Below are 24,580 nucleotides of genomic sequence, written 5' to 3' on the forward strand. Positions count from 1 at the left end.
CGAAACACGTGTCCAGGGATGGCGAAGACAGCGAAGATAGCAAGATCGAAAGATGATGCATCGCGAACACTCTACTACCATGACCAGAGTCCTTAGGGGCAACTTCCGCCGGTGTGTGAGTAGTGTGCAACCCCACCCCCTTTTTGTAACTTAAAGCTCCCTTGAGCAGCGGGCTGACGAGCCTGGGATCCCGCACCTACTCGCCGGAGTGGTACTATACCTGGCAGATATTGGCAGCCATCGGTGACCCCAGAACACTGCCTATCCCTGCTGACGAGGTTTGAAAACCCGAAACACGTGTCCAGGGATGGCGAAGACAGCGAAGATAGCAAGATCGAAAGATGATGCATCGCGAAGACTCTACTACCATGACCAGAGTCCTTAGGGGCAACTTCCGCCGGTGTGTGAGTAGTGTGCGACCCCACCCCCTTTTTGTAACTTAAAGCTCCCTTGAGCAGCGGGCTGACGAGCCTGGGATCCCGCACCTACGCGCCGGAGTGGTACTATACCTGGCAGATATTGGCAGCCATCGGCGACCCCAGAACACTGCCTATCCCTGCTGACGAGGGTTGAAAACCCGAAACACGTGTCCAGGGATGGCGAAGACAGCGAAGATAGCAAGATCGAAAGATGATGCATCGCGAACACTCTACTACCATGACCAGAGTCCTTAGGGGCAACTTCCGCCGGTGTGTGAGTAGTGTGCGACCCCACCCCCTTTTTGTGATTTATCTTTCAGGTTTGGCCTCCTTACTCTTTTTAGCCTTTGCAAAATGTAGTTATTTCTTTTTATTTGATCCTCTTGACTGGTTATTTCATTCACTTGTTCCTCTTGATTTCTATTCACATTTATCAATTTGAACCTTAGACCTTTGATTTCTTTAGCAAATTATCTCCTTTTTTTGGCTTTTTATTTTCAGGCTCTATTATTCCACGTTCAACTTTCCAAGCTTTTTTTCTGAGACTCTTTCTTTGTTTGAACTCTCCTTCACTTTCATCAGACTCCGTTTCCAATCTTATCTCGCTTCCTCTTAGCTTGAACTTTATGATTTCGGGTTCCACTTCTGAATCTTGTTTTTCTTTTGTTAATTCACTTCCTTTACAAGGAACCTTTTCATGACTGGTGCTTGGAGTTTCATCCTCATCGTGAGTTTGTTCCTTTTCACCAGTTTTACTTTATTGTTTGTCAGTGTCCAAACTGGTATTTGATACTTCCAGATGACGACTTACAGGTCGATATTCAAGATCTGGAATCTCAATTATCTCAGTCTCAGCTTCCGATGCCGAACTTGTATCTGATATCTCCAGATTTCGGCCCACAGTTTAAGTTTCCTGATCTGGAGTTTTGTCTATTTCACTTTCTGTGTCAGAGTCTGAACTAATATTTGCCTCTTCCAGATGTCAATTCGCCTGTCGATCTTCAGGTTCTGGAACTCTGATTGTGTGGCCAGCGTGAACCCACCTTTCCACACCTGCACACTTCACTGGTGTGGTGCTGACCAAGATCACTTGGCGTGGTTTGTCCTAACGCGGAACCAGGTAGTTTATTCTTCTGTGCACCTTTATTCAAACCCAGTCTCCAAAGCTCAGGTCATGAGCTGGATGTTTTTCCAGAGTATTCGCATCAAGTCCAACCTGGTGAAACACAGAAGTCACTGCATCAGCCAGACCCATTCAATAATCCAGTATAAGATCATCATTTATAGTCCGCAGCTTGTTGACAGGAACAAATGCTTGTCTCATTACTTGTCCCATTAGTATTTCATGAGGACTCAAGCCTGTTTTTCTGTCTGGTATGCTTCTTAAGGTCATTAGAACAAGTCGCAAAGGATCGGGCCATTTGAGTCCTGTGGCCAAACACATTTTCCCAGTCTGTTTTTGATTGTTCCATTTACTTGTTCAACTACCCCAGAAGCCTCTGGTCTGTAAGCACAGTGCAATTTCTGTTAAATGTCCAATGATCCACATATCAATTGTATGATCTCATTTTGAAAGTAAATTCCTCTGTCTGTTTCAAATTATCACTGGAAATCCAAATCTTGGAATGACTTCTCTCAACAAGAGTTTTGCTACAGTGACTCCATCATTCCTCCTGGTTGGATATGCCTCCACCCATCGAGAAAACAAGCAGACAATCACAAGGACATAACGTATTTGATTGCATGGTGGCATCTCAATTAAATCTAATTGCATTCTGGTAAAAGGACCTCCCTCCTATCCTATTGATCCCAGACTTACAACAGTTTTTCTTCCTGGATTAAATTGTTGACATATCAAACATCTCTGACAGAAGCTTTCCGCAATGCGAAACCTAGGATTATACCAAGTCTGTTTAAAAAGTCTAATGATTGCATCCCTGCCAATGTGTGCCTGTCCATGGTACATCTGGGCCATGTTAGAGATGATGCTATCAGGAATAACTGGTCTTTCAACTCTGTAAACCCAAATTTCATCATCCTCTCTTTCTCTACAACCTGCTTTTATCCATTTGTCTTTTTCCTCAACACTTACCTCTTCTTGTACGTGTCTCACTTCCTACCAGGTCTCAACTATGTTAGTAAGCATCATAGGACTTGAAACATGTTCTTTTTCTCTTCCCCTATTCATGGATGTCATGGGTCTAGCACAGTATTGAGCTATAGCATCCGCAAACCTGTTTCCTTCAGTGATGTAATCATCTCCATTTTTGTGTGCTGCACATTTTACAACCACAATCATTTTAGGCAGCGGTATCCCCTCAAGCAACATTTTCACAATTTCACCATTTCTTATCGGAGATCCAGCAGAAGTCATATATCCTCTTTGGGACCATAGTTGTCAATAGTAATGGACAACTCCAAAACCATACTATCAGTCATTATAGTGATTCGGACCTCTTTTCCCAATTTGCATGCTCGAATCAAAGCAATTAGCTCTAGTTTATCATGTAGATTTTTTGCTCTCCAAGTTATACTTTTACACATGAACATCAGCTCTTCATCTTGATATGATTTTAGTCTATGGCGCCGATTCCGATCCGGTAAAAAAAATCCCCCGTAAGATTTGTATTCGTAGCCGTTTCCGTACGACTCGTAAACACACCGTACGACCCGGCGAGTACGATCCGGACCGGGTGATCAGGACGCTATTCGTACGGTCCTCGTCAGGTAAGGGCGATTCGTACGGAAAAGCGCACAATCACATACACACCGTACGGCGCGTACCCCCCATGATCGCGGGGGTACGCGCCGTACACCCAGCGTACATGGGGTACGTGCCGTACACCCAGCGTACATGGGGTACACGCCGTACACCCAGCGTACAGGGGGTCCGGCGCGTACCCCCCATGATCGCAGAGGTACGGCGCATACCCCGGCGATCATGGGGGGTACGCGGCGTCCCCGGGGGGGGGCGTTCCGTACTTGTTTCGGCGCGAACTATGCGTTTACGGCTGTTTCCAGCTCCCGTAAAAAAAAGGGTTGTACGGTGCGTACCCAACACGAATCGTACTTGCTGGGTCGTAAAAACCAGCCGCGAACCGTAGCGGTGTCACGTACAGCGGGTTCCGAGTGCGACTCGTACGGATATTTGAGTCGTACGGAGTCCTGTACGACTCGTACAGACTTTGGCTCCTGGTTTGGATCGTACTTCGTCGTACGTACGGGGACGTTTACGGGTACGATTCGTACGGGGAAAAATGCTCCGTACGACGATTCGGAGCGCATTTTACCGGATGGGAATCGACGCCAATCTGTCCCAATTGTTCCGATAATCAGTTCTTCCATGTCTATTTTTGATCTAACCACATCCAAAAGTTTGGGTTCTGAATTTTTCTTTTGTAAAGTTTTAACCCAATCATTTAATTCTTCTGCTGTTGGTCCCACTGGAGTTTTAGACAAATCTATGTTATCTATACTTCTTTCTGGAGTTTCTGTTGCTGATTCTGCTCCCATGGGAATTCTATATATTGGAATTTGATTCATAGTTAAATCAGGTGGTGTCATTCTAATTGTACTCTTTGTTTCATTAAGGTCAGGATAAATGTTTTCTCTTACTTTTTGCATACTGGAATTCAGAGGAATCGTTAACAAATGTTCATCTATCTTCTGATTATCAAAGACCGGTATTACAGGACCTATAGTTACTGGCACAGTTACAGCTTCTACATTATTCGTTAATTCTTTTATTTTCTCAGCTAATTCTTTTGTCGATCTTTGTAATTCAGAGATACTAGGTTCTCAAATCTGTATCATCTCCTGCTTTTCAGATGTACTTTTTACTTTACGGAATATCATTTTGGGATTTCTGTTACTCCAATCTCCATTGGAGGTGCATTTGATGTCACCACTGCAGAAGTTGGTTGATATGGAGTGGGTCTCCTATTTAGAGTGTCCTCCAACACCTCGTCTTGTGTGTCACTAATTCCACAACCACCCTTTTCTGATATTTGATGTTTTCTTTTCTCTGTACAGTTTCTCCCTACTGTCTCATCTACCGTCCACATAAGATACATACCATCCCATGATAAATAACATGTGAACACCCTATTAGGAAAAAGAAAAAGATAGAACCCTCGTTACCTGGAACAATGTTGCTGCATCAGTAGCGGTCGGTAATTTTAGGTGGGGCGGCCTTGACACTCATGCACACATTCACACTCACACATGCATTCACACATGGGCTTGCACACCCACACACATCCATTCACAACACTAATTACCAAATATTCAAACATACACACATGCACACATCAAACATTTATTTTGAAAAAAATCACACTTACCTGCAGCTCTGCCTCCTATGTCCCAGGAGGGATGGAACTGCTGCCTTCCTTCATTGGCTGACCTAAGGCCAGTCAATGAGGAAAGGCAGCCGTCCATATGTCGTTACAGAGTGGGATGGGGTTGGTGAGACTTCAGACTCCTCCCTACTCTGTAAAGAAGTGTCACTGATTGACACTCGACCCTGGATGCTTCAGTGCTTAAAAATGAAGCTACCAGGTGTGAGGCAATGAGTGATGCTACCTCTCATAACTGAGGGGATGGGCCTCAAGGAACTTTGCTGAGCTGAGGAGGCCACACCCACAGGACCTGTGACATTCTATAGCCCAGAAAAGTTCAGCTCAGGCAGCCAGAGTCTCTGCATTTAGCTCCTGGCTGTCTGACCTGAAAGAAGAGTGTCTGTCAGGCTGATCTTTGCTCAGACTGACAGACATCTTCTTGAGGGGAAAAAGGGGAGAGGGCGGCCCCTCAGCCCCAATGGACTGGCCGCGGCTGTGCTGCATAGAAAACTGTATCGGCGTATCAATGGAAATACTCTATTGGAAGTGTAGTATCCTGATTTGCTGTTTTGAGTATATCCACTTAATATGCACATAAACTCGGTGTTTGTGCCATTACATGATTGTCTGATGTAATGCGCTTCTTGTAGACTAGTTCACATGCATCAAGTTCATTTCACAGTTCACGTCAGCACACCGGTGGAATTGAACGAGTGCAATGAGGGTACTGTACAAATACAGTTCATTCTTCAATAACCTTGAATAGCCTATCTGCGCAAGTAGCTCGCCTTTATATTAAGTCTGATTCAAAAACAACATGACTGCAGGAAGTTAGTTGTTGGATTGTAGAGTTTATATTCTTGTGTGTTTTACTTAGTTAGCACGTTGTCACAAGCATGTTATTCACATGGTAATTTCAGGACATTACCGTTTCACTCTGGCTTATTTTCTTGTGATAGGATGCTTCCCAAGCTTGTGGTTCCATATTTGATCAGTATACATTTTTGGTGAATTCAGGTAGGGTTTCCTTTATCTGTTCATGATACTATATTTGTAAACTTGATGACAGTTACTCCTGAGGAAAGGTTCCACATCCGAAATACATTGGGTGTTGATGCTTTCCAACATACATGAATTTTCAATGGAATTGATGTTGGAAAACACTGATCCTACACAATGAAGATTGCTGCATTTAATCAATATAATGAAAGGAGTGAAATTGGAGAACATCAACACATCTTGTGTGGTCTCAAAAAGATTTGTTTATTAATTTAATGACCTAAAACTAGAGGGCTCACCTTGGTAGTGCATCTTGGGACTGGCCAACCTGCTGGCTACCAGCAATTATCTTGAGTTTACTTTGTGTGTCCAGGGACAGAGCATACAACAAGACTGTACAATCATTAAAGTGGTTTATTTGGTGAAAAGTTTGAATTTATTTCGAAAAAAGAGTACATTGACTGAGTAACCATTTTGCACTGAACTTGCACAGCCATACAGTATTACGTATAAACCCACACAGCCCACAAATGATAATGAGTGGAAATTGGGTTTCAGTGAATATTTATCATTTAACGCCATTGGAGAGATCAAGTTAAAGTGTCTTATTTTGTGTTTTTCTATTAAAATCCTTGCTTCCATCCTACTTCAGAATTAGAAAATAATTCGCATAATTTTTGTTTTCCTAACTGTGGATATATTCAGAAAAATGTGCACGGATCATTTACAGATTTCTGATCAAATATTGTTAACGGGCATAGTCAGTTAAATCCATTGCACTTAAAAATACATAAAAACTGTTGCAATTAATAGAAAGGAAAAACAACACAATCAACAATTATTGGATTTTGATGAATAAAATAATTATTATAAAAAATGGTCAGGTGCCGGCGGATAAGTTACTTCATTTGGTATGTTGTTTCTGTGAGTTTTGCTCCCATGATTGTGAGCACTTGCCTCCTGCAGAGAATGTGACCTAGCAAATCGGTTGGCAAGTTTTTTTTTAATTCTCTGCTTCAAATTTAAGTTTCACCAGCGTGAAGGGAATGTGTTGTGTCTTTTAGGAGATCGTTTAACCTAGCCTTTGAATTGGGGGGTGGGGGGGGGTGTTGTTTCCTGCCAAAACCGAATCGACATAGTGTTGTATTCGGCTTTGACAAAACACTTGCCATTTTAAGAACGCCACTCTTAACAGCCCAGCAGTGTTTTATTATGCAGAATTCAAGGCACACCTGGGCCTGTGCAGTCTGAGTTGGGAATGTGACTGTTATCCAATAAGCCATAGCCGTTAGTAAGTCTAGAGGCTTTGCCATCCTCTCTCCCACAATTTCAATGCCATCTTCTATGGTAGGTTATAACTTTGATGCCATCACCTCTTGAAGAGGCCCAAGGATGGGACCATGGACGGTTTTTGCTAACCTTCAGCTCTATGGCCTCTATGTGCGGTATAAAGGAACCTCTGGAGTTAAACACCACTTTGAGATACTTGTACTGAGGGTTACTCACAAGCTTAGTACAACCAAAGGTCCAGGTGTCAGTTATTCTGATCACTTAATCTATGTAACCACTTTAGTTTTAGTGAGGTTTACTTCTAGTTATCTCTGTTGTGTATAAGTAAAGAGGCTGTTTAGGAGATTCTGTAACCCAGCCGGTTTCTGTCTCACTAAAAGGCCATAATCAGCACACATGATGTGCGTCATGGGAAGACCACCCAGTTTCAATAGGTGAGGCTTTGTAGAGTTTAACACATGTGACAAGTCTGAGACATAAACATTGAACAGCAACAGGGAAAGCATGCACCCCTAATCCAGGATGGTTGTCAGGTGTATTTTCTGAAAATTGTAGTGCAGTCTCCCAGCTTTAGAAATAACCACGTGTCTGTGTACAACATAGTTGAATTGCTATCAGAATGTTAACTGAAATCCCGACGATAGTTAATTTCTGCATTATCAGGTCACGTAGGACCCTACTGAAAGCTGTATTAAATTCGACAAAAAAGGTGTAAACGTGGATTCAGTGGTCAGGGCAGATCGCATACAGATGTTGAGAGCATTGAGAATTGATAAAAATGCCCTGTCCTGCACAAAATCCTGATTCTTTCCATGGAATACTGTACCATCACCCTACCCACACAACTAGGTCTTCCAAGACTAGGCTTGCAAAGTATTTGGAGACATGATCTAATAGTACTGTTAGTCGATATTTGCCTGGAGTGCATCTGTCACCACCTTTGTAGACAGGGTGGATTATTGACCCATGCCATGAATTATGGATCATCTGGTTTTTGATCACTGAATTATGTATGCTGTTAAGGTGTTTTGCCTGGTATTCTAAATTGGACTTAAAGAGGGCAGCCAGCAGGATCTTGCTCCTTTTTAGGATGTTTTCTATGTTCTTAACTTTTGGTGGAAGATCTCTGAGGAACATCTCTTCGACACAGTTTCAATGGTTTCAATGGTTTCAGTTTCAGTTTCTCTCTCACGGGCTGAGTGGTCGCTCCCAGTGTCCCTTGCAGACATCTGGTATCGTAGCGCTGCATTGCTTCGTTTGCTTTGAATATTGCCATTTCATTTCGCCTGCTGTGTGCTAGATTAGCGCTTTGCTTCATTTGCGCTCTGTTTATTTGTTACTGCTGTTTAGACTTTGTCAGCGCGTTTGCCTCTAGCGCTCCGCTGTGCTCCCCCCTCCGCCTCCATTTTGTTTGTTGTTGTCGTCCTCGTGTGCCCGCCCCGCCTCCCAGCTGAGACGCCCTCCCACTGACCAGAAATAGCGCTCCTCTCCCTGAAGGCGCCGCGACTCGCTCCTCTCTCACGGGCTGAGTGGTCGCTCCCAGTGTCCCTTGCAGACATCTGGTATCGTAGCGCTGCATTGCTTCGTTTGCTTTGAATATTGCCATTTCATTTCGCCTGCTGTGTGCTAGATTAGCGCTTTGCTTCATTTGCGCTCTGTTTATTTGTTACTGCTGTTTAGACTTTGTCAGCGCGTTTGCCTCTAGCGCTCCGCTGTGCTCCCCCCTCCGCCTCCATTTTGTTTGTTGTTGTCGTCCTCGTGTGCCCGCCCCGCCTCCCAGCTGAGACGCCCTCCCACTGACCAGAAATAGCGCTCCTCTCCCTGAAGGCGCCGTGACTCGCTCCTCTCTCACGGGCTGAGTGGTCGCTCCCAGTGTCCCTTGCAGACATCTGGTATCGTAGCGCTGCATTGCTTCGTTTGCTTTGAATATTGCCATTTCATTTCGCCTGCTGTGTGCTAGATTATCGCTTTGCTTCATTTGCGCTCTGTTTATTTGTTACTGCTGTTTAGACTTTGTCAGCGCGTTTGCCTCTAGCGCTCCGCTGTGCTCCCCCCTCCACCTCCATTTTGTTTGTTGTTGTCGTCCTCGTGTGCCCGCCCCGCCTCCCAGCTGAGACGCCCTCGCCCCTCCCCCTCCACTATCCATATACGACAGTTGTTCCCGCGCGCAGCGTTCACGCGCAGCGACCGCGCCCCATTCGCGCCGAAGGTGCGCCAAAGGTAAGCCCGTCTACGCCCGTCCGCGCCTGGACCGCGCCCAGCGCCATACCCCCTGGCCCTCACTTTGCCCAGCCCTCCCGCATTACCTACAATGCCACCACCCTCCTAGCCCTCAACCCCGGCCGCTCCACCAACTGCGTCCAAGCCGCTCCCCGACACACCCATGGACCTTTCTCATGCTACTCCTGCAAATTCATCGGTACCGTCACCAACTCCGCTACGCTCACACCTCAGATTCCCGACCCTACCCGCCTACAATGCATCCTTCTCAACACCCGATCGGTCCACAGGCACGCCATTGACCTATGGAATCTACTAGACACCATCTCTCCAGACGTCGCCTTCCTTACAGAAACATGGATGAACGCTTCCTCCGCCCCAGACATCACCATTGCCATCCCTGAAGACTATAAGATCACACGCAAGGACCGTACCGGCCACACAGGAGGAGGAATCACTATCGTCCATAAAAAATCAATCCACATCTCTACCAGCTCAGACGTCAATCTCGCCAACTCTGAACACCTTCACTTCCAGATCCACATCGACCCCAAGACCACACTCAGAGGCACCCTCCTATACAGACCACCAGGACCCCGCGCACAATTCAGTGAAGACATCACGGACTTCATCACTCCACACGCGCTCCCCTCCAAAGATTACATCCTTCTGGGAGACCTCAACTTTCACCTTGAAAAGAACAACGACCGCAACTCCACCACCCTGCTGGACAACCTCGCCAACCTCGGACTTAAACAACTGGTCACTTCCCCCACCCACATCGCAGGTCATACTCTCGACCCTATCTTCACTTCCAGCAATCACGTCTCCTTCAGCCACACTACGGCTCTCCTTTGGACTGACCACAGCTGCGTACACTTTACCTACAACAAGCCTAAACCCATCAACCACCCCCAACCAACTCTGCAAAGAAACTGGAACAAAATCACCATCGACCAGATCTCCTCATCGCTCCTCCTAAACACCCCAGCCCACTCTTCCAACCCAGACCAAGCCGCCACCAACTTCACCCTATGGTTATCCAACAGCGCCGACATCCTAGCACCACTGAAAAAACGTCAAAGCAAACCTGGCAGCAAGAAGGCCTCATGGTTCAACGATGATCTTAAGAAGTCCAAGAAACTCTGACGCTCCCTTGAAAAGGCCTGGAAAAAAGACCCAACCACTAGCACCAAGGACGCCTTCAAAAACGCCACCCACATACATCACCAACTAATCCGAAAGGCCAAGAAAACAGCATTCAAGGATCGACTAGATAACAACGCCCACAACAGCAAGGAACTTTTCAACATCGTCAAGGAATTCACCAATCCCTCTGCCAACTCCGACATCACCCCCTCTCAAGCCCTCTGCGACTCCCTAGCTTCATTCTTCCACAACAAAATTGCAGACATCCACAACAGCTTCGACAACCAACCCGGAGACCAACCCACCCAACCATATGCTGAACATTCACCCCCCTTGAACACCCTTAACGACTGGAACCCAATCTCCACTGAGGACACCATCCGCCTGATGAACTCCATCCACTCAGGATCCCCCACAGACCCATGTCCTCACCACATCTTTAACAAAGCAGACTCCCTCATAGCACCGCACCTCCGAGACGTCATCAACTGCTCCTTCAACTCCGCCACCTTCCCGGAAAGCTGGAAACACGCCGAACTCACCGCCCTTCTGAAAAAACCCACAGCGGACCCCACCGAACTCAAAAATTACCGCCCCATCTCGCTCCTCCCATTCCCGGCCAAAGTCATCGAGAAAGCTGTCAACAACCAGCTTGCCGCTTTCCTCAAAGCCAACAAATCCCTCGACTCCTCACAATCTGGCTTCCGAGCAAAACACAGCACTGAGACCGCCCTCATCGCAGCAACAGACGACATTCGAACTCTACTGGACAACGGAGACACAGTCGCCCTCATCCTCCTCGACCTCTCTGCAGCCTTCGACACAGTCTGCCACAGCACCCTTTTACAACGCCTCAGAAACATCGGAATACAAGGAAAAGCACTTGAATGGATCACCTCGTTCCTCACCTGAAGAACCCAGAGAGTCCGCCTTCCACCATTCAAGTCCGAGGCCACTGAAGTCATCTGTGGTGTACCACAAGGATCCTCACACAGTCCCACCATCTTCAACGTATACATGAGCCCCCTCGCGGCCATCGCCCGCCAACACAACCTCAACATCATCTCCTACGCGGATGACACTCAACTGATCCTTTCACTCACCAATGACCCTAGCACCGCCAAAACTAACCTACATGAAGGAATGAAAGAAGTTGCCGAATGGATGAAACACAGCCGTCTGAATCTGAACTCAGATAAAACAGAAGTCCATATCTTAGGTACATCCCCCTCTGCATGGGACGACTCTTGGTGGCCGGAAGCCCTTGGAAAAGCACCCATCCCGACAGACCACGCACGGAACCTGGGCGTTATCCTGGATTCTTCACTTTCAATGAACAGACAAGTCAGCGCCGTCTCCTCATCCTGCTTCAATATTCTTCGCATGCTCAAAAAAACTTTTCGCTGGATCCCCACCGAAACCAGGAAAACAGTCGCCCACGCTCTGGTCACGAGCCGACTGGACTACGGAAACACCCTCTACGCAGGTACTACCGCTAAACTCCAGAAAAAACTCCAACGAATCCAAAATGCCTCAGCCAGGATCATATTAGACATCCCGCGTAACGAACACATCTCTGGTCACCTGAAAAACCTCCACTGGCTACCCGTCAATAAGAGGATCACTTTCCGTCTCCTAACCCACGCACACAAAGCACTCTACGAAATTGGTCCAGAATGCCTCAACTCACGACTGTCCTTCTACACCCCCTCCCGCCAACTACGTTCTTCCAGCCAAGCCCTCGCCACTGTACCTCGCATCAACAAGACCACCATGGGAGGTAGATCCTTCTCATACCTGGCAGCTAAAACATGGAACTCACTTCCCACTTACCTTCGCCTTACCCAGAACCACCTAGCATTCAGAAAGCAACTTAAAACGTGGATATTTGACAAGTAATCCTCCTCCCCTCCCTAAGCGCCTTGAGACCCTCTGGGTATGTAGTGCGCTATATAAATTTTATGACTTGACTTGACTTGACTTCACCTACAGGCCAGCTTTATAAGCTGCGGGCTTCCTGAATGCATTTTTTGTGTGGTTGTGGGGACCGCCATACTTGGTTTCCTGTAATGCTATTCCATACAGCTCCAAATGCTGCTTCATTATCTTGAATGGGTTGTGTAATAAAATGTGCTCCCCCCAAAGATTTTCAGAGATTTAAGTGTCGTAAAAAGTTGTGGGAAACTAGTAAAGTTTATTTATGAGTTTCTAAAAAGAAACCTAGCCCAGAGCCATTCGAGTAGTCTTTTTTTAGCCACCCACCCGCCACGCTTATAGTTCCCATGCATTGAATCTATCTTCTCCAGCTGGCATGTGTTTGTGGGATTCTTTTTTAGTATGTGATATTCAATATATAACAATTGCTTTGCACTGATAATCTGTTTGTAGATCCAATAGGGACATTTCCATTTGATGGTTACCACCTATACAGAGATCTTTTCACTGAAGACCTGTCTTAACAGCATCTCACAGTATCGGTTCCATTTGATGATCAGATTAGACTCGATGTGCTGGGGCTGTTCTGGATGTTCAATACAGGATAGTCGAGTTGGTCCTGTAGAATCCCTTGCCACCCTTCTGTCCTCAAGTTGAATGCAGTGGAATAAGCAACAAAAATGCTAGTGTGGTGATATAAGCAGCGGGAAGTATTTAACAATGTTATCTGGGTGTTGTGATAACTGCCTCGATCTGGAAGCCACCAATATATGTAAAGAGGGATAGAGTTGCAACAGTTTATTTACAGGTACTGACATTTTGATGTGTGTCCAAAACAAATGTAATTTTACAGCATTTCCTTTTCACACCCAATGTACCCCAGCACGTTTATTACATAATTCCCTTTAAAAAGACTCATTTCACTTTGCAGTCAGAAAAAGAAACGTAAACACCAATCCCCTTGTTAAATGAAGAAGAAGCGAGTTGACAGGAGACATAACCTGACATTTTACCTCTGTCTTTGAAGCACAGCAAATGTGACAAGATAAATACACAACTTAAAGGTGTCTTCAATTATTGCTTGTTAACCCTGGCGTCCTTGGTGTGGTTTCCCCTGACGTTTTGCCTCTACCTCCTGTATTTTTGATGATATGCTGGATTTAACTTATGCTGGCTTAGATGCTTTGGGCACTTTTTCACTGCTGATCAGTGTCAATGTGCAAGCTCTCCCTGTGTTAATTGTTATTGGGATTGGTTCTCCCTGATTGACATATTTTATTTACTAGCAGGTTCCTAGTAAAGTGCACTATGTGTGCCAGGACTGGTAAATCAAATGCAACTAGTGGGCCTTCCTCACTGATTGTGCCACCCACATGAATAGAACTGAAAAGATGTCTCAGGCCTGCCACTGCAGTGCATTTGTGGGGTTTGTTAACTACCATGTCGACCTGGCAAGTACACCCACATGCCTAGTCCTAACCTTCCCTTTTCTCATATGTTAGTCACCCCTAAGGTAGGCTTATGATATCCCTGTGGGCAGGATGCAGTGTATGTGAAAGGTAGGGCATGTCCTGGTGTGTGTGACATGTCCTGATAGTGAACTACTGCCAATTTAATTGTTCACTATTGCAAGGCTACCTGTTACCGTAGGGTAGAATGGGGAGTTTGCTGATAACATCGTATTAGCATAACTACCTCTGGGAATAAGGTAGGAAAATAAAGTTTAAAATGCCTGAACTCAAAATGTTAAAATGCCTCTTTTAGTGAGGGTGATTTTCACATTCTGTGTTTGAAAATGCCACTTTTAGAAAGTAGGTATTTTCTTGCTTAGCCATCCAGTGTGCCTCCGCTAGGGTGTGTATTGACTGTCTTGCTTTGGAGTGACATGGGCTTGGGTTGTGCAGTGGCTCCACAGAGTCTGGATGAGTCAGGGCTGGGCTGAATAGACCTGGGCTGCATTTATGGTAGGGGGAGGATATTTCCTTTCACCTGAATGGGCCTAGTCTGCCTTCCACAATGCTGTCTCCACCTACTGCCATGAAGCTGCACCAGAGAGGAGAGAACTGGTTTTGAATGAGCACAGGGCATCTCTGCCACCAGTGAACAAAGGATTTTGTAGTACAAATATTGGGGCCCAGACCACAGATTATCCCTCGAATTCAAGAGGACTCTTTGCCAAGGAGAAGAGATGGAGATACTGATGAAAAGTACTGCCTCTTTTCTGTGTGCTGTGTGGGGTTGTGCTGCAGTTGCTGTTTCTGCCAAGGAAAGGAGAAGGACTTTGCTGTGTGCTGTATCCCTGCTTGAAGGAGATCTCCAAGGGCCTGTGTGTGCTGGCCTCTTGTTCTGAAGCATCAGGGACACAAGAACTTCACCCCCAGATCCACTGAACTCTGCTGTTGTGAGTTCTGAACATACAGAAGGTGCCTGTGCCAGTGCCAGTTTGGGCCTCTGGAGGTTGCTGTTGCTTTTTGGAAGCTAGCAGAAAGACAAAACTTAAGAACTGCAAAAATCAATGCATCAGTCTTCTTGCAGCTGTTTTTCCAACGCATCTCCACGGGGCAATTTCCTCGCATTGCCGTGCCACTGCAAAAATTGATGCAGCGCCTGTCGCCGCTGCAAGAATTGACGCATCAAGCGATCGCGGCTGAAGAAAACTGACGCATCGCTGCCCGACACCGCCGCAACGATCACCAACGCATCCCGGATTTCCACGCATCACACCTGTGCAGCAAGTTTTCCAGATGTATCACCTGCGGACCAGAACTGTCACAAAGACTTTACACATCACTCCCCATACAGGCTGGAGTCAACGCTACCCTTCCTCTGCATGCAGCAGGATTGTTGAATAGCCTCCCCAAGGTCTCAGAAATTGACGAATCTTTTTGTTTCTGTTTAGCCCTGTGAATTTTGATGCAACCTCAGGTACTTTGTGTAAATGTAACGCATCCATAGTTTTATATGGTATAAGTTATTGAAACCTTTTGGAAGTCATATTTGTACCTGTGTATGTTGGACTTTTGTCATTTTGATCTTGTTTAGTTTAGATAAAGATATTGTATTTTTCTAAACTGGTGAGGTGTCCTTTTGAAGTGTTTCCCCTGTGTTACTGTGTATGTTGGTGCAAATACTTTACGCATTGCCTTTGGGATAAGCATGTCTCCTCCTGCCACGCTACCAAGGCAGTGAGCACGGGTTATCTAAAGTGTGTATACCCTTTACCCTGACCAGAAGCAAGGGTCCCTATTTAGACAAAGGTAACTACCTCTGCCAACTCAGGACCCCTATTTCTAACCTTGCTCTTTTTCGACGCACCAACAATCAGTTCTGGCTCTTACCTTATTTTCTTTTGGTGTTTATGTAGCGTAACATTCTTACGGCTACTTCAAGGCTCTTTAACGGATGTTCATGTATATTGTTTGTTAAGCATATAGCAGGCTCATTTAGGACCTCATTATGAGCTGTATTATTTCAACCAGTGGGTAGAGTAATGCAAGTTGAAATTAGAAGCGAATCAGGGCCTAAAATGATCAGGTCCATAAACTATGGATCCAATAATTACTTTCTTGGCATGTGAGACTTGTTGCAGGGCGGCATGGTTGTTGACTCATCAAATTTCAGGTGTAGCTGAAGTGACGTCATATGCCATGTGACCCTGCCTGATGTCATAGGAAGTGACATCACACGGAATTCAGCCTGATAACATAACAAAAGGTGGCATCATGTGAGCTTTGGACCCCATCAAATCAATGGAAGCAGCATTGCTTGACCTTTGGTCAGTGCTATCTTAGGAAGTGATACATCCAACATTTAGTTACTTACATCACACACAGAGGCTTGAAAATCTCTCTAGATATAATAAAAGTACCCTATAGACAGACATACTTCAAATCCTATTGAAAATGTAGCTAAATATATTGTTTCAGGTAGTATTTTCAGAGATACATTCAAGATAATGTAACATTGGTTAAGCGCCTATCAAATAGTGTACAACAATGGAAAATACGCTATTTAATTCAGGTCAAGTTCTCCCAGTTACCTTCCTTTTTATGACATCGTATACATAATTCTAAACTTGTGAAGCCATTAAACTTTTCCAGGTTTACTATCATTCGTTTCTTCTACAAAAACATGCGCATCACTGGTTTATTTTACCAACACATTAGCAAGCAAATATGCTCCTAGAGGTGGGCAACCCAACAAATTAACAGGGCGAACTGAGACAGAGCCCAATCAAGGGGCGGACTGGGCTATGTGAGCCCAGGCATGAGCCAATCCTTAAATATGTTTGCTTTGAAAAACATACTAAACCCTTATGTAAAATATGAAAGCCACTTAAAAATGCAGAACGTGTAATACATCACAGTATAGCACTGCAAAGTGCCTATTAAGTGATAGTTTTTAAGCATGAGTTTCAGTGAACTAAGAGGCAAGACAGATGTCATGTAAACCCTATACATTACCCTGATTATAGAGCAATATTATAGTCGAATAAATCAAATGGAATAGGTTTTTATACAACTGATATTCTGAACTCACATATTTGAAAGTGTGTTCATATGCAGTAACAAAGAAAAACATGTTTAGTTGAAATGAAATATTTGGCTATTGCCTAGAATTACACAATGTAAGTGGGGAAGCTGTGATGTATACTTGTTTTCTGGTTTCACTTTCACTTTGTACAAATCAGCAAGTAAAAGGTTCACTTTATTACTGCTTTTGGCCCTAACACTCACTGCAGTGCACAAACACAACAGAACCAGTTGGTGAAATACTGCCCAGCCACAGGCTGCCTTTTCAAAGATTCAATGGCCAATTAACATTGGCTCTGAAGAGACTCACCTACATCCAAGTCAAATCCTGCAGCCCTCATGCTATCCGCGTGCCTACCAATGGCAAGACTAGAAGAAAACAATGTTAGTACCAGACGGCCGAGGATCTTCCTGCATTCAGTGTCAGCAACCTATAAATGTTGTTCACATCATACCATATTCTTCCAGTCGCGGCTAGCTTGACTCATGGGGGGTGAGGGAAAGGTTTATAAAAAAAACTTACCTTCCCGGCTCCCGCGCCGTCTCAGCTCCTGGCAGGGTCCCGCAGAACAGGAAGCAGGCAGCCTCCCTCCTCTCCCCTAAACCAATCACAGTGCTGCAATGGCAGTGTTGTGATTGGTTGGGATGCCAACCACACAGGCATCTATAGGGAAGCCATTTTCTTGATGTAGGCTGCATGGAGCCTTCATGGAGAAAAGGGATAGTGTGCATGACTGGTTTGGTTGGGCCCCAGAGGGCCAATCAAACAGTCAGGGCCTGCAGCATTGAGCAAGCCACTCCTCCCCAGCCCTCGATCAGACCCGCCCACCAACCCGCACCCAACCAGATCCCTATTATTATTATTATTAAACTTGCACATATATTTTTCCACATATGTTATTTTAATGCTTTGGTTCATATTTTCACTTGGGACACTTTACACAACTATAAATAATGTTGTTTTATGTATGAAACTATTTACTACAATCCAATTTTTTCAATACAACTCATTGAACAACTATATTGGTGTACTGGCAGTTCTTTCTCTTTGACATCTCACTTAACCCCTGTTCTAATATACGTAATTGACGTATTTTCTAAATTATTATCAAGTATCCATTCCATAGGAGCCACTGTTCTTCAGCCCTAAGGTGTGGCAGGCAATGTCAATTCCTCTTTTGAAAATCCACCATCTTGAGATGGCAATAATAAACCTATCAGGACTAGAGTAGTGCCCCTTCCCACAGGAAGTGGTCACTTAGAAGGTGAAGGCACACTAAAGGCAGGCAGCCCATTGACTAACACATGTCTCCCCCTTTAACAACCCTAAATTTAGCATTTAGTTGCATACCTAGACCTTGAACCATAGAGTCAATGGACAAGAAGAAGACACAGACAAAGAAGCGCTGCTGCCTAGGAACTGATCTCTGCTGCAGAGACATTGTCACCAAACCCTGCCTGCTGTCTCAAGGACTTGACAAATGTGGTTGTGAAGTCTTGGTCTTAACCTGTGAGGAGTCCAAGAACTCCAGAGCTACTCCAGCCTTCAAGAAATTGCAAAGAACCTCCCTTGGAGTGAAGGCACCACTCTCCTGCACACCTAGGCACCTAACCCACGAAGTTCAGTTTATCAACGTGCTGTTCCCCGGGAACTCTGATGCAGCACCCAAACCAGAAGAGGTGCATCTGCTCCAGAGGGTCGTATCTGGCTCCTTACCAAGTTTGAAGACACAGGGACCTACTGGAGCTGCACTGTGCCAATGCATGCGGTACCAGAACCCCTTCAGCAAATAGCAAGACAAAGAGTCCACTGCAGACTTCAATATCCCCAGAAGGAATCACCCATCGAGGGACACCAAGACCCCTAAGACCACCCCGTAAGTGGCCCAGCTGTCCCAGAATCACCTCTCCAAACTACGGGACTATCTCATTGCAGGGTGCTCGGCTGGCCTATTTGCTTTGCACCCAGCCCTGTTAACGATGAACCATGGTCCTGAGACCCTTGCAACCTCCTCCCTCAATTGGATCCCTCAAACTTACCTTTATGTACTCCTGTGCAGTCTCTCTTCAAGTGGTCCCCTCCGTTGTAGCACACCAGCTACCAGCAATCTCAGCACCCTGCTCCTTGCCAAATCCAGGATTCTCCCGATCTTCTGCTGCTGGAACATTGGACTTGGTCCTGCTTTTGACCTAAAACAAGATGGTGAACGTCGTGAAAATACTGCCTGATTGTATGTGCATTTTTCTACTTTTTTCCATTGACTTCAATGGTGCGTAATTGCGCACAAAGGGGATATTTGCTAACTCTGAAAATTTGCACCTCTAAAGTTACTTAAGGTTAATCGATGTTCTTGGTCATAAAAATTTGACAAAAATGTATTTTATTTTTATAAATTAGTCTTTGATTTGTTCTTGAGTGTGTGTCTCATTTATTGCTTCAGTGAGTGCAACAAATGCTTAGCACTACCCTCTGATAAGCCTAACTGCTCACCCACACTACCACAAATAGAGCGTTTGTATTATCTAATTTTGCCTCCGTAAACAATAAGGGACTCATTTGATTCTCTACGCAGTGTACTTCTTTTTAGTACACTATAAAGAAAGTCAGCTTCCTACATTTAGTCAAACACTAAAGCCAGGGACCTAGATAGTATTTAGCCACCTGGGGACAGATTGGGGCCTTACTCTCAATCTGTCTGCCTCAGGGAACAGAAACCTCATGGCCACCAGAGAACAAATGTGAAAAACAAATAGATAGGGGTCCCTCCCATGTGGTATTAGGATGCCCCCATACACTGAGCTCTACGAAATGTTTCTATCTCAAGGGGCAGATAGGGGAGTTTACGTCCTGTCTGACAATCCTAGGTTAGAAAAATGCCCACCAGACCACCAAGGAAGAATAAAAAGAACAAAAGAGTTGCATGGAGGCCTAGCCTGTCCAGGCATTGGAATGTAGTTCTGTTAGAAATTGGGTTTGCGGTTGACAGAGGTATGGACCATGTCAAAGCAGGAACCACAATCCTAGTCAGAGCAAGTCAAATACGCACCAAAAATTAACTTGTGCTCATCCTCTGGATGCTTGGCACATAGCAGGCAGGCCTAACTTCAATCCAATAAGTAGAAGTGAAGATAAGAATTTTTAAAGAATAAAAGTTAAAATTGCGCTTAGAAGAAATAAAAACCTATGGGAGTTATCTGGTCACACTGGACTAAGACAAAATCAAGAGTTCAGGTCGACTGCAATGGAGCATAGGCCGGATAGAGGGGCTGCTGAGCAAACGTACCTTAAACCTGGTAGCAAACATGAGCTACGGCATGCAGCCAAATGATGTGTCAGTGTTGATCCTGAGGTCAAGAAGATGCATTGATTTTTTCCACACAACAATGACAATGGGTTGCTTCTGAAGACAAAGCACTGATTTTGAGATGTGTTGGTTCCACAGTCGAGGGGATGAATCGATTGTCTCTCCTAAAGCAGCGGCAATGCAGTGGTTCCAATGCATCGGTTCCAATGCGAATGCTCTGGTCCGAAGTGCAATACATCAGTTCCGTTCCCGCAGCACCTGCGATGCATAAATTCTTCCTCACGTAGCAGAAGATGTGTTGGTTCTAATGGAGCAAGCAGCTGGATCTACTTCCAGTGGACCAGACACAGATAAAGACGTTGATGTCCCTGAGTCTTAGAAGAATAGGAGTCTTTTCAGCTAGACTTTGGAGTCACTCTGGGTTAAGTGATGAAGGTCCAGTCAGAGAGAGAAAGGCAGCAGTCGTCAAAAGTAGCAGCCTAGTAGAGTGGCAGTCTGCACAGCAGTTCTAAAGTGAGGGTGACTTCAAAGAAGGCTCTTTAAAGTGCACATACTTCCTTTAAGCCCTTTGTGTGTGGATGGAGCAGAGCCTATTTAGGTGTTAGTGTGAGGCTGTGCCAAGCTCCTCCTTCCTTCCCTTCCTTCCAGGAAGATGCATGAAGTCACACCCAGCCTTCCTATATGTGGGACTGTCCAGTGGAAATACACAAAGTGAACGGTCACCCAGCCCAGCCAGTGATCACAAACAGGCAGCAGACACTAAGTGGCTAAGAGCAGGAATTGTCCAACTTGCTAAAAATTGCATTTTCAAAATGGTAACAACAAATCTATCTTTACCATTAAAGAGGATTTGTCATTACCATTCCAGAGGCAGTAAACATGATAACTCTACCTTCTCTCAATAAGGAATGCCATTGTATTATTATTGTAATAAGGAATGCCCAATGTTAACCTCTTAGAGGGGTAGGTCTCAAAGTAGTGAAAAACACATTTGGGAGTTTTTCCGTAATAGGACATGTAAAACTAAAAGGTACATGTCCTTCCTTTCACTTACATAACCCCCTGACCTAGGGGCTACCTGGGGCCTATCCTAGGGGAGATTTATATCTAATTAAAGGGGAGTTTAAGACTTGGCAAGTGGTTTTATATACCAAGTCGACATGGTATTGTAAACTGCACACACATGCTCTGAAGTGGCAGGCCTGAGACGTGTTTAAGGGCTATTTGAGTAGGTGGCACAACCAATGCTGTAGTCCGACTAGTAGCATTTAATTTACAGACCATGTGCACATGTAGTGCATTGTACTAGGGACTTACAGGAAAATAATTAAATGTGCTAATTGTGCATACACCAATCAAACCATGTTTTGTAGGAGAAGCACATGCACTTTAGCACTGGTTAACAGTGGTAGTGTGCTCAGAGTCCTAGGATCAACTAAAAGAATCAGCGAAAATATGAGTCCAGCAGGCAAAACGTTTGGGGGAAGAGTACACTTAGGCTGTCAGGCCCAACAAGTCCCAATCACCAACCCACACATAGGCTCTTGCCACTCTGAGGAAAGTTATGGGTGCCGTTTTTCTCTAACCAAGTTCTGGTGCACTTTAGGCTACCGTGCATCAGTGCCAGACACTTTTGTACCATAGTCCAAGTATTTGTACATCTGTCAAGTATTGGTATTGTACTGGAAGGGTATTCTTTAAGCACAGAAAGTATGCTTTGGCATCATTTTATATTTATCCCATATTCTATGTGTACTATAAAGGTAAGAACATGTTGAGAATGTATTTCTTCTTTGTTCAGTCTGCCTTGAGGAAATTTTATTTTTCTGCTCAAATCGTTGCCTAAAAATGATTGTAGATATGGATTGCATCAAAGCCTATGGGTTGGTGCATGGGAACACCCATGTACCTTTCATGTAAGCAACCTTGATGCGAAGTAGCGCTTAGCATTACTTTGCTTTAACTTAAGCAACTTTCCAAGGCAAATCTTTGTTTGCATTGGAATGTAAATCCCAGCACAACACTTTACATCAGGAACTGACAAAATCCTGCTCAAAATTCATTTATTTATTTGAAGAGTTTTATAAAGCGTGAACATGACCCTTATGGGTATCAGAGCGCTGTACATAGAGGTGAAAGCAAAAATAAATCAACATAATGGCACCAATGATGTAGTTAAGTCAACACACTGTCAAACTAAGGGGGGAAATAATCAAGGTCCGGGGCTGGGGAGTCGGCCCGACCAGTACAGTTTCAGAAGGACCATTGAACTAGATAACAATTGAATAGACAAGCATAACATAAATCGAAGCAACTGTGTAAAATAAGTATCAAATCTGTAGACAGGGTGTTGAGAAGGAGTACAGGTTGGAGCTGTTAATATTCATTTAAGAGTAGCCATTTGACATGTTTCTTGAAAGATGCAGTGGAAGGATAGGACCTGATTTCGGGAGAAAAAGTGTTTCAAATTCTTGGAGCAAGTCCGAAGAAGGCACAAATGAAGGCTCTTTTCTTTTTTAATTTGGGAGGTTTCAAAAGCAGGGTGGACACACTTCTTAGGATCCGAGATAGTTCAAGCTTTTTTGCCAAGTAGACCGAGGTGCTGTAATGTATGGCTTTATGCATCAAGTAAGCTATCTTGAAACGTATCCTAGCTTCGATAGATAGCCAATTTAGTTGCATATGGTCGGGGGAAATGTGGTCATGCTTTCTCGATTCAGTGATAAGCCTGGCTGATGTGTTTAGAGTGGCTCTGAGTGGGGCCAGGTTAGCTTTAGGAAGCCCAGCAAGGGTCACCAAACCATATTCCAGTTGAGAGATACCTAGGCATTGTACTGCAAGCCATATGTCTTCAGGGAGAAAGAAAGGCTTGATTTTCATAAGGGTGTTGAGTTGAAAGTTGGATCCCCTAATAGTTGCACTGATGTGCCCTTGCATAGTTAGGTATTTGTCCAATGTAATGCCTTACGATTTAGCAGAGTCAACCACATGAGGGGTTCAGTTAAGAGCAGTGAGTTGTTTAAGCCAGTCAAGGGTAGGTGCAGAGTGGTTGCAGTGGGCAATCAGAAGGAATTCGGTTTTGAGAGTATTCAACAAAAGATGGTTCTGTGCTAACCCTTGTTGAGTTTGTCAGAGTGCATTAATGTTTTTATGTTCTCTGGAGAGGAGATCTTCAAGTACAGTTGTGTGTCATCCGTATACATGTGGTAATGAATGTTAGAATGGTTCAGAATGTCAGTGAGTGGTTCCATAAAAAGGCTGACAGGAGTGAGCAAGAGTGCGGAACCTTCGGGAACTCCAATAGTGACAGGGGTACTGGTAGCCAGGGAATGGTTAACTTTAATTCTTGGGTGCAGTTATGTAAGAAAGAAGCAAACCAATTTAAGACCGGGCCAGAGAGTCCCATCCTCTGTTGAAGAAGAACAATCAAGTTTTCATGTTTGATGGTGTCAAATGCTGAGGACAGGTCAAGAAGGATCAGAAGACAAGGGACATTTTGATCAAGGGAACTCAGGGCATCATCCACAATGTGCGTTAGTGCAGTTTTAGTACTATGCCCTGCTCTGAAACTCGATTGATAGAGGTCAAGGAGTTGACATTTCTCTATGTGGTTGCAGAGCTGCCTGTGGACACATTTCTCGAGCAATTTAGCTAGAGTCATGATGCTGGTGATAGGCCTGATATTGTTAGGATCAGATAAATCAGTGTTGGGCTTCTTAAGGATGGGGGTGACTTGTCCAGTCTTGAGGCAATCAGGGATCCTCACCTGTAGGAGAGATTCATGAATGATCCGGGACCAAAGAAGTACATTTTCCAAATTGAGATCTTTAAAAAACTTAGCAGGTAGTGGATCGCTGAAATGGTTGGAAGGTTTTAAGGATGCCGTAGCGTGGAGCAGCTCTGTGACATCTGGCAGGAAAAAGGAATTACAAGAGGTGTCGTTTTCAGTAGAATAATCAAAGGGTAAAGACACTACAGACGGTTCCTTGGGTTCTACTAATGATGCCGAGTAGTTCAGTGGCTGCAAAATGGGAGTGTCAGGTTGCACTTCGAGTTCAATTTTTCTTGTTTTTTCAGAGAAGTAAACTGAGAAGTACTCCCCACTAGGAAGCGAGGTCATGGGAGTCTAGGTAGGTTGGAAGAGTGGTTAGCTTGTTGCTTGATGATTTCAAAGAGCTTCTTGGGTCTTTTTTTAGCGTTGTCCAGCTGAGCTCTGAAATGGTTGATCTTAGCAATGCGGTGTGTTTTTTGTATGTGCTTCTAAACTTCCTTAGCTGAAAGAGGCTTGTGGTGGAGGGCGCATTTCTCCAAAGCCTCCCAGAAAGCCTAACTTTCTGACGTTCATCATTTAAGGCACCATTAAACCAAGGTTTGGATTGTTTGACTGGAAT

This window comes from Lissotriton vulgaris, chromosome 11 (genome assembly GCF_964263255.1).
Source record: "Lissotriton vulgaris chromosome 11, aLisVul1.2, whole genome shotgun sequence".
Classification (NCBI taxonomy): Eukaryota; Metazoa; Chordata; class Amphibia; order Caudata; family Salamandridae; genus Lissotriton; species Lissotriton vulgaris.